Here is a 14,371-nt window from a genome sequence, read left to right on the forward strand (position 1 = left end):
TTTAATGAGTATATGTTGCCAATACACAGCTAAGCTTAGCATTAGTTTTGTGTGTTCCTTTGTATATCTGTGTGCACATACTCCATAAACTTGGAGGATGACCTGTGTCTTACTCAGGTGGAACTGGTCACACTTTGTATTCAATTGAAGTGCTCAAAGAAAGTCTGAAAAAAACCTTTACGTCACTTATTTGAATTGGGCTGGCATAGAAAATCATGTTCATATTGTACTCATTTGTGGTCTGCTTCTCAGGAATTTTAACAGATGACAATTCAAAGATAAATTTGCTTTAAAAATAAATGATGAAAAATAACTGGCTTCTCAGCACTTATTTCATAATCTCGAAAGTATGTTCAGATTTATATAATTAAAGTAGAAAATAGAAGTCTAAAAATGAAATCTGGTTTTGCATTAGAGCAGTCGGCATTAATAGGATTCTTCCTTCGTTCCCGTTGTTTTCTGCTGCAATTGCACACCCCTTACTCAGCTTGAACAAGTCACTAGGAGCGGGGAAAACACAGCCCTGACCTGCTTGGGCTGCAGCTGATGCCACTGTGCAAGAGCTCCAGTCTGGAAAGTAGCACAAAGCACAGACCACTTCTCAAAGGCTACCAGAAAAGGAAACAAGAGACACCAAGCAGGTCTCCCCAGCCTGATTCAGAGAGATCCTCTCCTCTTTATATCTATCTTAATCATTTGACTTCAGAAGATATGCAGTGAGAAGTCCATGAAACATATATGTGCTCACAACTGGACAGAGACTGCTGAGCCACAGCCTACAGGTGTAAGAGTTCACACGATTTTCTTCCATTTATATGAGACCTCTTGCTGCGGCTCTCAGCACTCATTCCCTTCTTTAATCTATAAGAAAAAAAATAAGGCTTACTTTCTTTCCTTCACACAGCAATCATTTGGAAGCTGAGGGTGTTATACTATAGCACAAAAATTATACAAACAGCCAAAACAGTTCAAATTTGATCCTGCTGACTGAGGTGTAGGGCCTAGGGTCTGACTGTAAATCTTAAAATCAGCTGTATCTCTGGAGAAAGCAGATTGCTTTTCTGGACAGGGAGCTGATCAGCAATTCTCACAAACTTATGAAAGCTCCATTAATTTTCTATAAACTAAGAGTGGCCAAATCTACTCAAATAGCCTCAGTATTCTTCCTAGCCCAAAGTCAAACTTGTTTTCTAGTCTGCTTTATGCAGACCATGCTTCAAATTCAAGTATGCCTTGTGTCCCTTCTAAAGACCTTTAGCAAAAGCCTATGATACTGTAGGTAAGTTCTAACTTTTCTAACCATCCCTGCAACACCAGGCTTCAGGTATGTCCGAAGACATTAAAGACAAATAAATCATATATTTGAATACCACATACAGCAAGAGAAAGAAACAAAACAACCCTGGTTTAAGTTGCAGAAGCAAAAAATCCACAACCACATGACACTACAGTTTGTTGCTCTTCTAAGTAGTGTTAGTACAAAGAAGCACACACCTGAAAGCAAAGCAAAACAAAACAAAACAGAACAAAACAAAAATAACAAAAAAAAAGATTTTAATAAGTGTTTTTCTGTCTCTAGTAAATTAGACTAAGTCTTCTAAATCAATTCAGTAAAAAAATCAGCGAAATAATCACTCATAGGGCTGCCAATTTCTCCTTTATTGTAGAACCAGCATAAATTCTGTGCATAGGTCATCCATTTCTAACTATCATTGCACCATTTTCCAGCTTTATCTTCACATCATCATACCTCTCCTGTATTATCCACTGCTTCTTCAGCAATGCCACCCCCAAGATCACGTCCATCTGCTTCCTGTCACGCCTACACCCATCTCTATTTATATCATGTGCAGTCCAAGTCTCTCTTCACCCATTTTTCAATATCTGTGACTTCCATGGTTGCATTAGGAAGTCAGCTTTCTGAAGAATGGCTTAAAAGGTGCACGTGTTCATTTATTGACACACTAAAACGATTGAGAACTGCCAAGCTGCATATACAGCTAATATGACTGACTGAACGAATCACCAATTTCTCACTGTCATATTCAATAACACTATTTTTCATCAGATTATTTGTATCAAGGTCCCCATTTTCATGTGTGCGCTTTATAGGTGTTACCACAATGGAATTCTGACCTAAATTATAGTGTTGGGGTCATCATCTGTTATCCTAATAATAACAATAATAAAGCAGAGCAATTGGTACGGGTGGGCTAATCTCCTAAACTGTAAAAACTTGGATTGATTACTGAGTACTAGCTCATACAAATATTTCTTGTATATGAGGAGAGAATAGTTTCCTGGACGCCAAATGTAAAAAACTGAAATTGAAAACTTCACAACATATGAATCTGACAGCAAGCAGAGATGGACTTCCAGAACATTAAGGAACAGGACTGCAATTCAAAAGTCCCTGTCAAATTGCAGAAATGATCTAAAAAATAACATTAATTAAAGAAGGAAATATACAGACTTTATGGTCAGTTAGGAATAACCAGGATGTATCAGAAATAAATACAGAATAGGGAACATCATGTTCTGCATAAAATGATCCAGTCATATAATGGAGCAAGAGCTCCACAATCATAAATTTTATACATATATATGTGTACAACTGTAAGAAATGTGAAATAACCTATTACACTCCTTGGTCTGGATACTATTTGGCCCAACTGTAGTACTATACACTGTCATGAAGTATCCAAGTGAAGAAAAGATCTGGTTTAACTGGAGTGAAAGTCCAGAAGAAAAGAGCAAAAATGATAAAACATATAGAAAAATGGACTTGCAAAAATAAATAAATAAGGAATTAGTATTGTTGCTTCTGTAACAGAAGAGACTGAGGAAAAATGCACATAAAATATGTGCAATTTGATGCAAACAGGAAGGAAGTAAATTATTATACATGACAATTATGAACAGGCAAAACCATCAATATATTAAAGTTGCAGCCAAGGACATTTTGGTGAAATACTGAAAAAAAAAATCTCAAATTTAATAAAATAACATGCTACTCAGTACTACTGCTGATGTCTGAAATGAACCTCCAGATGACACTTATTTAGAAAACTACAGGTCAGAAAATACACAATAGACTGCCTGGTGTCAAAAGAAAAAAAAAAAAAAAGCTATGACTGTTTTGATTAACTTCAGGAAAAAAAAAAAAAAAGAACAGTATTTGGCTGTATGGGAATAAAAACTTGAAAATGAGAAACATTTTCAGCAATTTCATTAGGATTTACATCCTTTAATGTGAGATATACTTAAAAGCTATTTTTAACCAAAGAATCTTATTAAAATAAGAAGATTGCCTGGTTTACTACTTGTAGTTGTTTCAAGCAGTGGAGGCTGATGATGCTCTTTATAAACAATAGCGAATAAATTTAAACAAGCTAAAAGATGTTTAATGTAAAAAACTGTAGCTTGAGAAAAAATATGTTGTTGTGGATTGCATATTTTACATGCAATTTATGCTGCAGTTTCTCTTCATTAACCACATCTCGCAGATTTTTCAAAGCAGCGGCATGAATATTATTAACATGTGTTAAAAATGTGTTTAAAATAATGTATAAAGCTTTGTGTTTAAAGAGAAAGTTTAGGTATAATGAACAAGGGTGTCTGCATTGTATATATCAGTTTGTATGTTGATATAGAAACCAGACTGTGTGTCTACAGACACATGCACATATATATATTGCTTTAGAGTTCGTGTTTTAATTAAACTGAACTAGACCTTAACAAGAACATCCAATTCATAACTCGCTCATTCCGTTCTATAGATTCTTATTAGTTAAAGCAGAAATAATCCATTCTGAAATGTGACACATAGAAATTGCTAGTATCTCCTTTCACTGTATTTCTTTCCTTATCATTGGTTTCCTTTTACTACAGTAATCTCAGGAAAAGTCCTGACGCCTTCCATTTTTCTCTGCATTACTTCCCCGTTGTATCCATCTTCCAAAATTGCTTTTGCTGACACAGTATTTATAATAGAAAATTGTCGATAATGACAGACACAGGACTTGAAAATTACAAAAATTAAAAACTTTTAATTTGAGCACTTGACAATATCCAATATCACTGCATCAATCCAGTCCTACTAACATCTCCACTTCAGTGTGTCTTTTTGGTTATAACTCTCAAATACAGCACCTAAACTATCAAAAAATAAACAAAATATCAAATAAAAAATAATTGTATAATCAGACTTACATATAAGGTTCTGAAGTAGTATCTTTTGGCATTTTAGGTATGAGACTTTGAAATACATTCAGCATTGATTAAATTTACTCCTGCTGATGTAAATAGGAGTATTATTATGTCAACGGAGCATTTTTAAAAAGCCTTTCCTGCTGTCTAATGTCAAGTACTAACCTGAACTCTTTATCAGCAGCATGTAGTGTTTGGTGTATACTAATTCTTACTTTTTTTTTTTTTTTTCAAAGTAAGCAAAAAATATCTGTGGATATTTTTCACTGAAAACAAAAAAATCTATTATTTTTGCTGAAAAAAAAGGCTCCCCCCCATCACCCATCTCACTGAAAAGAAAACCAAGATACACTACTCTGAAAGGCTTTCAGGGTGACTAGATGTTAATTTTCTTACACTTCATATACTGGAACCAAGCAACAAGACAAATTCTGTTGACATTTTTGGAAGATACCTGTGCGGCTATACTACGTCTAGTTAGAATAACATTAACCAAATTGAAGATTAATAATAGTACGTTCTTCTTGATTAAAACTTTCATTTGGGGATAGTTGTATAATAATACATTACTTTATATGAACTTCATGTAAAAATAGAAAATGGAAAAAGTAGAACTTAGTAGAAGCAAAGAACAGAAATATCTGTATGAACATATTACAAACAAAACATATTTTCCCCTGAAGAAGCAGGCTAAATATAATAAAATGCACTTAAAAGTTATTAAGTTTTCATTACAAGTAGCAGAAAAATCCTGCTCCTCCTCCTCCACATTCTCACCAAACTGATCTTGCAGCTTATCTTTCTTTTCACTGTATATCATTTGCTGGAACAGGTTTGCTGCTTACACGTCTCTGCACAGATATATTTTGCCCATGTATACCTGTTCACTGATTTGGCAGAATAATAGTGGCATTTCTTCAGCTTTCAGTGCTGCTTATTTCATCATCTATTGAATGTTCATATTTCCCTTCTCCTAAGTCATCCAACCATATTTTTTGGACTTGGCATAATAAGCTCATCTTCAGGAGACCATCTCCACATTACCGCTTGATAGTTTGCACGCAATATATGTGGAAATAGATTAAAAACTAGCTGGAATCAGTTTCACCAATTTTGGCACAGACAAGTTGAGAACAACATTTTCTGATAGTAATTTCTTCACTTTTTGGACATAAAGACAGTGCATGAGTTTCGGTAATTTCTCAAAGATGTGTGGTAAAAGCCTGATGCATGTGCAAGCTTTAGCAAGGCGTTTTTTTGTTTGTTTGTTTGTTTGTTTTGTTTTTTTAATAAACTGCACTTCAGTACATAAGCTTTAGCACTTCCAGCTTTTTCTTTTCTACAGAAACACGTGTGGCATTGCACCACAGAAGGCACACAGGCCAACACACCAATTCATGTCATGAATCTTACTCCAGACCCTATTCCAACTTACTGAAAAGCTGATACAGGTTAAGACCCAAGAAGAGCACAAGGAGGGTTCTGGTTTTGGCAGTGATTATGACCTATTAGTACAAAGTGTATGAAGCACTAAGCACCCACAAGAAGTAACATATAACACTTTTTATATTGCCTCTGACCAAGATGATTCCAGCAGCTCAGTGTGCTTTGGTCTGCTTAAATAGGAGGATGCAAGAGCCACAGTATGGCTGCAGGACATGACCCAAAATGCAAACTAGAAGCAGGACTAAAGCCTCCATTAGGAAAAACAACAACAACCCCCCCCCCCCCCCAAAAAAAAAAATATATGTTTTTTTGGTTTCAGGTTTTGCCTTAAAACATAACATTTTCTGCAGCTAAAAAATACAATAATCAGATGATTTTTTGGCCAAACTATTGAAAGTCAACACCACTTATTTAGGTCTGAATAATGTTCTGTTTATTGTCTTAAGAAAAGAAAGAAGATTTCCTGCACTTCAAAACTAATGGCAATGTGTCTGTTAACCAGGCAAGTCAGGGCCAGGGGTTAGGATCAATGTAACACCATCTGTCCAGTCTTTCCCCTTGCTCTTTATAAACATATTCTTTAACATGTCATAAAAGAGCAGTCCACAAATATTGTCACATACCTAAATAACTATTAAAAAAGCACAGCATAACAAACTAAGGGATAACTCTCACAAAATGAGGGAGAGCATTGTCCTAAATGTAGGTCTTTAATGCCTTAATGTTTGCAGAAGAAAGTGTGGGGGGGAAGGATCGTTTGTTTTTAACTTTCTGTTTATTTTATAGTCTTGATCTTAACTACATGTGTCTGTTTTACAAGCTGTTTCCTAATTTTTCAGCTGGTCCAATTTCCCCTTGCAATGGTAAGGTTTGCAACTACAGAAATCCTCCACCTTGGGGAACAAGGCCCCCAGTGCTGACCAGAGATAGTCTGTGCTTTAAGATTGCTTAGAAACCAGGGCTTTCAGAGATGGGACTCCACAGGCTTGATATGTATAACCCTCTCATCTTAAAAATATTGGTAATCATATGTAAATAAAAACTCAATTGGAAAATAAGTCATTTGAAGCCATGTTGGCATGAGATACATGCACAACTGGAAGCAACAGCTGAAATCAGGTAGAGCTCTGTGAATTTTGCAGAGAGCACCAGAAGTGCTCCTAGGAAACCAGGGTGGGACATCAAATCAGGGTATTCCAGGTCTTCAGGAGAATTTACACACAGAATCAATTCTGAATCCAAAATTTGCATGTGTATGCTGTGCAAACAGTTATGATACATCCATAACCAGATCCAAGTAACTGAAAAAAAAAATACTATATATATATATATAGTATTAGTGGTAGTTCTAAATGAGTCTCAAAGCAGCCTAGCCCACAGCCAGGCTGTAAAACATCCTGCACTTCTCCTCACTCAGTGAACCCTGCTTCATCCCAAGTAAATCACAGTGCAGAATGAAAGTCCAGTCTAAATTAAAACACTACAGATGAATGATAGCCCCCAGGCTTGTGCAGTTATCTGATTTTCCATAGAAACTAGCCCAGCTTCATCCCATCTTACTTCAGACATTTAATGGTGTTGCCTACACTAGATGTCTACTACGCCTAAGCTTCCCCTGCCATGGACTGAAATAGGCAGGTACTTCTAATGGGCAGCTGGCCACAGGTGGGTCTCTGGTGTTGTATATCAATTAGTTTATAATTAAGCAAGGTAGGGCCTGGTACCTGGCTCTGAGGACAAGGAACATGATATGGATAGCACAGTGATGACTGCCTGACCTCCCTAAGCGCAGAGTGGGGTGTCTAGGCTGAGGAAGACACCTTGGCCCTGGCCGAAGCTGTGCCAGGGACTGTGCTAACAGCGTAGGGGATGGGTGAGTTGTACCAAGTATGCACCTGGGGAATGGGGGTGAGTCGTGTGGGCATGAGCTGGGTCCCCTCTCTGCAGAAGGGCAACAGAAAGAAACCAGGGAAACTAATTCTAATTTGGGTGGTTCACGTGTCTTTAGCTAGGGGTATATTGACACATGATCTAACAGCCCACAAAATTAAGAAAAAAGGCTCTCGATAATGTGTATAGGGCAGGTTATTACTTTATTATTTCCTCATACTTGTGTTAACTCCAGTAACCCTGGAACAGTTTAAATCCATTAGCAATTCTGTCTTCTGTTCTGCATCACTCAGGCACCATGACTAAGTCTGCACTTAAACGAGACTGGGATGCTTAAACTGGGGTCCTTCTGAGGCTTCACCCATGACATAGCTTCAGCATTAAGTATGAAGGGAAGAGTAGAAATGAAAGGATATTTATTATAAAACAAGAGAGTTTTTTAGAACCAGCCTGGACATGTGACATTATTTGGAGATGTGACAAGTCTTTTTATAAGAAGATTTTAGTGCTGTGCATTGGAGTTGACTGTTGCCTACTGCACTACACTTCTGCATATTTCCTAAGCATTTATAGAAAAAACATGATTCGTCTCCCAACCCTTTTTTAATATCCAAATATATTTCACTGCCAAACCAGAGATGTAACCAAACTTCACACCAAGTGATAAGCAGATCATTTTGCCTTCTCTCACCTCATTGAAGTTTCTCAGATATCTTTGTTTCTCATCTTCAATGTCGTCTAAATAGTTGAACATTTCTGCACTTTAGATCAGCGCTTGTTAATCAACAAGAAGATAGCAGCTAAACAGTTATTTTTTTCTCATCCAGCAATCAGGTCTATGAGGTCTATATACAACCCCAAATTCTTAAACTAAAAGTTAAGACAGCCTTTCCCCAGGGAAAAGCTAACTTCATTTATAAAACATATTTGATTTCCTTTTTCTAATCTCTTCATAGCCTTTTTACACTGCTGCGTGCTTTAATTTTGCTTTCAGTCAGAAGTTTAAAAACTTTAGCTTCTAATAACTGGAAAAAAATGGTTATTTAAAGATAACTGCAACTTGCTTAACATGCCAGACTATCATATGCTCACTGCTTTGAAGCTGCAAATTAATGACGAGCAGGAACAGTGACTATCTTTCAGAGGAAACTGACCTCTTTCTAATGGCTCATCGCTAATGTCATCTGTCTGCTGCATCTCATTATGTGAATTTCACGGAGTAAGAAAGTATCTTAAGGCTGTGCACAAATAAAAAGGACCTTCTAGTATTGAGCACTTTGAAAATTTTTGATCTCTCAAAATACCTTCCTTAGATACTGGTTTCCCCTTTTGTGCATGGCACGCTGCTTATGTCATCTATTCTCTGTGACTAATTATGTTAATTTTGTGCCATAAAAGTAACTGAAGGCTGTTAAGGAATAAAAGCTTTTGAGTGGCCTTATTTCATAAACACCCCTTTTGAACAAGGCGCATTTAGTCATATTTGCAGTAACAGAAAGAGTCTTGTGCTAAAAATACAACAAAGGCTCTTGAATATGGCCATTTATTCCTACTTTATTAGGTAATTTATGAAAAGTATGAAGGGAAGCCTTTTTGTTACTATAATTTGCATAAAGCTGGTGCCCCATTAATGAGATAACTTCCTGCCTTTTGTGTACCACCAGCTGGAAATAGAAATATAGGAACTTTTCTGTCTCCCAATTACTTAACCTGCTGAGTTCAGAGTTGGAGAGTAAACAGGATTCATATCAGTCAAAGAAGTTGATTTATGCTGCTCTATCTTAAATATTTTTATTTAATTAAGGAGCCAGTGAAAGTGAAACATTAAAAATATACTAAATGTCCATCAACTACATGGGACCAAACCTTTAGACCTGTGCTTTAATTTTGCACCTGTCCTTTTGTGCTGTCAGTCACAATTAGTTGTGCTACAGACTGTATCCATCACAAATGGAAGCAGACATCTAAACCTGACATTTTGAAGGTATCTGGATGCCAAGGGATGCAGATGGGGTCTAGGCATCAATTTCAAAAATCACCTGGAAACTCAATTGGCATCCAGTGCCCAGACACTTTCAAACATCCTATTAATTGCCTTTCTGGTGCCTAATACTTTAGAAATTCTGGTCTGGGTAGAAAACGCCCTTCCCTAGAAGCAACAACTGAGTGTTTCCCAATGAGATGAAGATCCCTCATCTATAGCACTGATCTTTATGCCGAAAGTTCAATCTGTCTTCAGACTGGCCTAAATGGTGCAATAGTACAGGGTATTCTGCTTAAAAACAGAGGTATTTATTTTCGTTTTCAAATATTTTTCCACCTTAGTAGCAGCATTTTTACTGCTAAACTAAAAGTAGTGTTTATCAATTGTGGCATGTGAGAATCATTTATACATGAGGTGATGATTTAGCCATAAAATCAATGGACCAGCTCCCTATTTAGATATTTTTACAGTTTACTATCTCCAGATTTATTTCAAGTGACTTAATTATAATTAGAATAACAACTGCTCCTTAGAAGTGTGCTGAAACACACGCAGGTTACAAAAAATTAAAAATAAAAAGATTCTATGTATATAGTAAGACTAAGTTTCAGCTGCATAGTGTTTGAATAGTTTGAGGTCAGTTTGTTGAAGCATTAAAGATTGCTCAGTGGTCAAGTTGCTTGATTAGCTGTACCCACCTAATCTGTTAGATCAGAATAAAAAATGTCTTTTGCTGTGGAATACTGCATATGACAGGTTCGTACTCACCATACCCTGCTGCTGCTCTTTGGTTGTACTTTGAGGTTTCCCTCCTTTCCCATCGCAGAAAAGCTGGTTTCATCACTGCTCAACTCTAAAGGAGGAAAGGGCAATCAAAACCACATATCACCTCATCTAGTTAAAATATGGATATATTTAGAATAGCTGCAATATAGTTGCCACTGGCATTTTAACTATGAGCTGAACCATGACTGCTGACAGGATAAAGGTTGTCACAGTCAAGGTCCTAATTACTCTACAAATTGAAGCTCGATTGTAAGATTCATCTACTTGTGCTTAAGGCAAAGGGCTGGGGAGGAAGGCCTACATGGACTCCTTTCAGGGCCAGCAGAGAGACGCAGACAGCTCAGATGGGCTGATTCATACGCTTTTGAAATGGTTTGAGTACAGACTTAGGAGGTATGAGCTGAGACTCATATATATATATATTTTTAGCCCAAATTGTACTTGAAATAACACAGTTCAAATGATCTGAAGAGGTCAGACTTTGAATTTGAATCTTGAACTAGTTCACAATCACCTAGTTTCCTGTACATTGCACAAGAACGGCTGTGTTCCTACCTGTGGCAAAGACAGACCACAACTTTTTCCAGTTTGCTCACATCAGTTTTCCATATTTTTACCTGACACATTAATGATATTGAATATTTTGAGCAGTAAGTTTTGATGCTAAGGTCTCCTTTACTAAAAGATTGCATGGGAAAAAAAAAGAAAAAAGAAAAAAAAAACCAAACACATATTTCAAGGACCTGGTAAGCAGATGGGAGCAGACATAGAGAATTCACTCCCAGCTTATAGTCTTGATGCAGCAAATCAAGTAGGCTGGAAAGCATTCAGATAAGTCCATAGTGTTGCTTCTCTCTTCTGGGTGTGAATCATTCACAAGTGAAGAGCCACTGCTCTGCCACAGAGAAATCTAAGGCACCAACCTGATGTCTCCAGGGATACTCCCTATAGACTGCTGCCCAGAACAACAGGGTACCACAGTTCTTAAAACATCCACAACTGCTTCTAAATCACATGCGTACAGTTATTTGTATTGTGGGTTACAGAAAAATTTAGGAAGCTCTGTTCTTTTGTTGTTTCTTGCTTGAAAAGCAGAAATGGAGGCAGGAACATCTCATTTGCAATGCTAGAACATAAGAACATAGAACATTATGTTCTAGGCTGACCATCAAGGAAAACCATATGCAAAACATTCTCACTCCTGACACTGATTAAATAAATCTAATTAATTCACTTTTTTTTTTTTTTTTAAACCAGGAAAAAAATATATCTATATATGCATATTATTTTTTTTTCTAAGTAAATATTTTTTTCCCTCGTAAGGCAACTTCTCTGTCACATTTCTCTTCACATCAGTCTGAGTCCCTCAGTCCTGCAACGGGTGAGTCCAGCCCCACTGGGCAGGAGTCTGTGCAGCGGCCCTCCCACAGAAGCCTGCCCCTGAGACAACAGCCCTTTTATGCACTGCTTGTGCTCATGTCAGACTCCTTTGCTCTGTGGGTTGGCTGTCCCCATAGCCAGCTATATGGTATGGCCATAAGCACATTTACATTACCCCCGGTCCTGCCTACAGCATTCCTAGGTGGAGAGGGGAAGGGTAGGGAAGGTGGTGCACAGGCACACGGAGCACCTTCCCTCCTCTTCTTCCTCCTTGCTGCTGCCAACATGTTGCAAAGCTCAGCCAAGCACTTACCTGGGACATAGTTTTGCACGTGGCTGGCCCAGACTTTCCAGAGCATTCTGCAGGAATGTTGAAATTAAAGCTCAGCTGCTGTGGGGAGAAGGGAAAAGAGAAATAAATACATGTGTATCAACAGGAATGAAGAAATATGCCTAGAAAGACTTTGGGTGTTCAGTGTTTAAGATTCAGTGGAATATGAGTCTATATAAAACTTGAAATAAAAGAAGCCCATTGACCTATTTAATGGGACTAGTCATTAGTGCCACGAGAGCTAAGGAAAAAACAGCCTAATGAGGAATTAAAAAATAAAAAAGGAAAAAAAAAAAAAAAACTCCTACCCATGCCCACTAGCCCAGGGCTAGCTTAATTAAAGTCAATGTAGAAATCTGCAAGAATAAAGAAATAAACAGTTAAACGTGTTATTTTTTTATATTTTTATCCCTGTATTCCTGTCTTCTCATTCTCTGTGATTGTTTTCACTCTCAAATAAACCAACAGCCTCATTTGCTTTCTATTCTCTGCCTAATTTGGATAAATATAAATTTTGCTGGGCAAATCCAGAAAATAAGTTGTTACCCTGAGTATGAAGCCTTGATGAACATTGTTTTTTGATTCTGATAATTACGAATATTTATAGTATGTGGTTTAAGAGGGCAGCACTAATTGGACAATGGTTTCTGGACTCTCTTCTCAAAGCACTTAAATGATAAATCATTCACCAAAGACTGATAATATAAATAAAGTGATAGATTGGCTTTCCCCCGCTCTTCCTTTCTTTTGATTTACAAAACAGCTCCAATGAGCTGTCTGTGGCCGAAAAGCCAGTATTACTATCAAGTTAGAACATTGTTATGTCTGTTTACAATGATTTGGGAGACTAGAGGGGAAAAGTTTGAATCAACAAATATTTTCTACATTCCTACTGGTAACTCCAAGGCCCGTTTTCAGGGTTTTCCAGCCTCCCCCCCCCCCCCCCCACACACACCCTTGTCTGTTACAAGTTATGATGTGTGGATGAAGGCTTTTTCCCATGCAGTAATGACTGTATACTGAGATTTCAAGGGGCTGTTCATGACAATCCCATTTTCTGTGTAATTTCATGGTTGTCTTCTTGAATGAAGATATTGGCTGCTCTGAAGCAGGAGGTCAGATGCTCCTGCTCCCTTTCAGTATTGTTCCGGAGTATGTTTCCTTTCAGCTGATGAAAAGTAATTCATCATTTACACCCTTGAATTCTGCCAGCGTTTTTTGAACAACTTTTCTTTCCCCGTGGTACCTTGGGCCCATGAAAGAGATAAATAGGTTCAATACAGCACCAGGCCCCGGATCCTGGGAGCAGGTTCGGCCTCGGAGGCCCTAAGCTGCCCCTTTCTCATGATGGAGTTTGTCACCTTTCTACCTCTGGAAGTCAAATCCTGTCGACTCAGCCATCTTTCAGCCTCTCTGAAGTGGCTTTGGCACCCACTGGGGCATGTGAGCTTAAAATTGATTTTTTTTTAAGATCTGTCAAGTTCCCTTAAGGGAGTGGGCTGACAGCCGGCAGGCCCCGCGGCCTATCACAAAGCGCTCAATGTCTAACAGACACCCGAGGAACTTCCTTGGCGGGGGCAAGGGGCCCCCAACTCCTGACACCTCGGGAGGGCGGCGTTGCTGAGAGACTGGCCCTCCGCAAGAGACATTTTCCTGCCAGCCTGCTCCTTTCGGAAGCCTTTTAGCCTGGCTTTTTTTTTTTTTTTTTTTTTTTCTGAAGCAGAGCTGTTAAATGAAATAGTGATAGCCAGCCTGGCTGGGGTGCCCCAGCGGGGCGGTGCTGCCACCTCTGCTGTCCCTGTTCGATCTGGGGGGATGCCCCACACCCAGGTCACGTTTCCCTCCACGGCTGCACTCCAAATCATTCATTACAATGCCCCTAACGCCCTCAAGTATCGGTGGGCACAGAGTCATAGGCAGCGACAGTTACAATGCAAAGAAGAAAATTTTCAGCTATTGCTAAAAGAGAGGGGAGCATATTTTAAATAGATAGCTCTTTAAACAGCCACTGACATACGCAGTTGCAGAAAAAGGCATCCAAGAGCAGGACTGATAATTTTAGCAGATTTGTGCAACCCTATGCAGACCAAGGCTTCACCTCGGGAAATTTTGGTTGCCGAAATGCAGTACAACAGTATCTTCACACAGCCTCACAGGTAGGTGTCTGTGGGCATTTCAGTACCTGACCAGGTAAAACAAGATCAATTTTGAAGGAAAGTGTCAGCAGATTAGATCACTGGAATGAAAAGCAGAGCTTGTTACAGAAACACATCTAACCAGGGCTTAGTCTAAAGCAGTAATTTTGTTTGCAGTAAAACTGAGCTATTCCAAGATATGTATTTAAG

At 38.2% G+C, this 14,371-nt stretch overlaps 1 long non-coding RNA gene across 15 annotated transcripts in view; it reads right to left on the reverse strand.

Annotated features, from left to right (window-relative positions):
• Positions 1–14,080, reverse strand: part of LOC106041018 (uncharacterized) — a 271,322-nt gene extending 257,242 nt beyond the window's left edge. For 4 of the 15 annotated variants that reach the window (XR_010832309.1, XR_007162901.2, XR_007162903.2 and 1 more), the window contains exons 1-3: positions 13,388–14,066; positions 12,009–12,086; positions 10,298–10,382 (exon numbers count right to left, since the gene is read on the reverse strand). This is a non-coding gene — a long non-coding RNA (uncharacterized lncRNA). Of the gene's footprint in view, positions 1–6,011; positions 7,918–10,297; positions 10,383–12,008; positions 12,087–13,387 lie in introns of those variants that run through there. The other 11 variants (XR_010832308.1, XR_007162890.2, XR_007162898.2 and 8 more) reach the window with 7 other exon arrangements.
• Between the last annotated feature and the right edge of the window lie 291 nt (positions 14,081–14,371).

The sequence above is a fragment of the Anser cygnoides genome, chromosome 6 (genome assembly GCF_040182565.1).
Source record: "Anser cygnoides isolate HZ-2024a breed goose chromosome 6, Taihu_goose_T2T_genome, whole genome shotgun sequence".
In the NCBI taxonomy this organism is placed as follows: domain Eukaryota; kingdom Metazoa; phylum Chordata; class Aves; order Anseriformes; family Anatidae; genus Anser; species Anser cygnoides.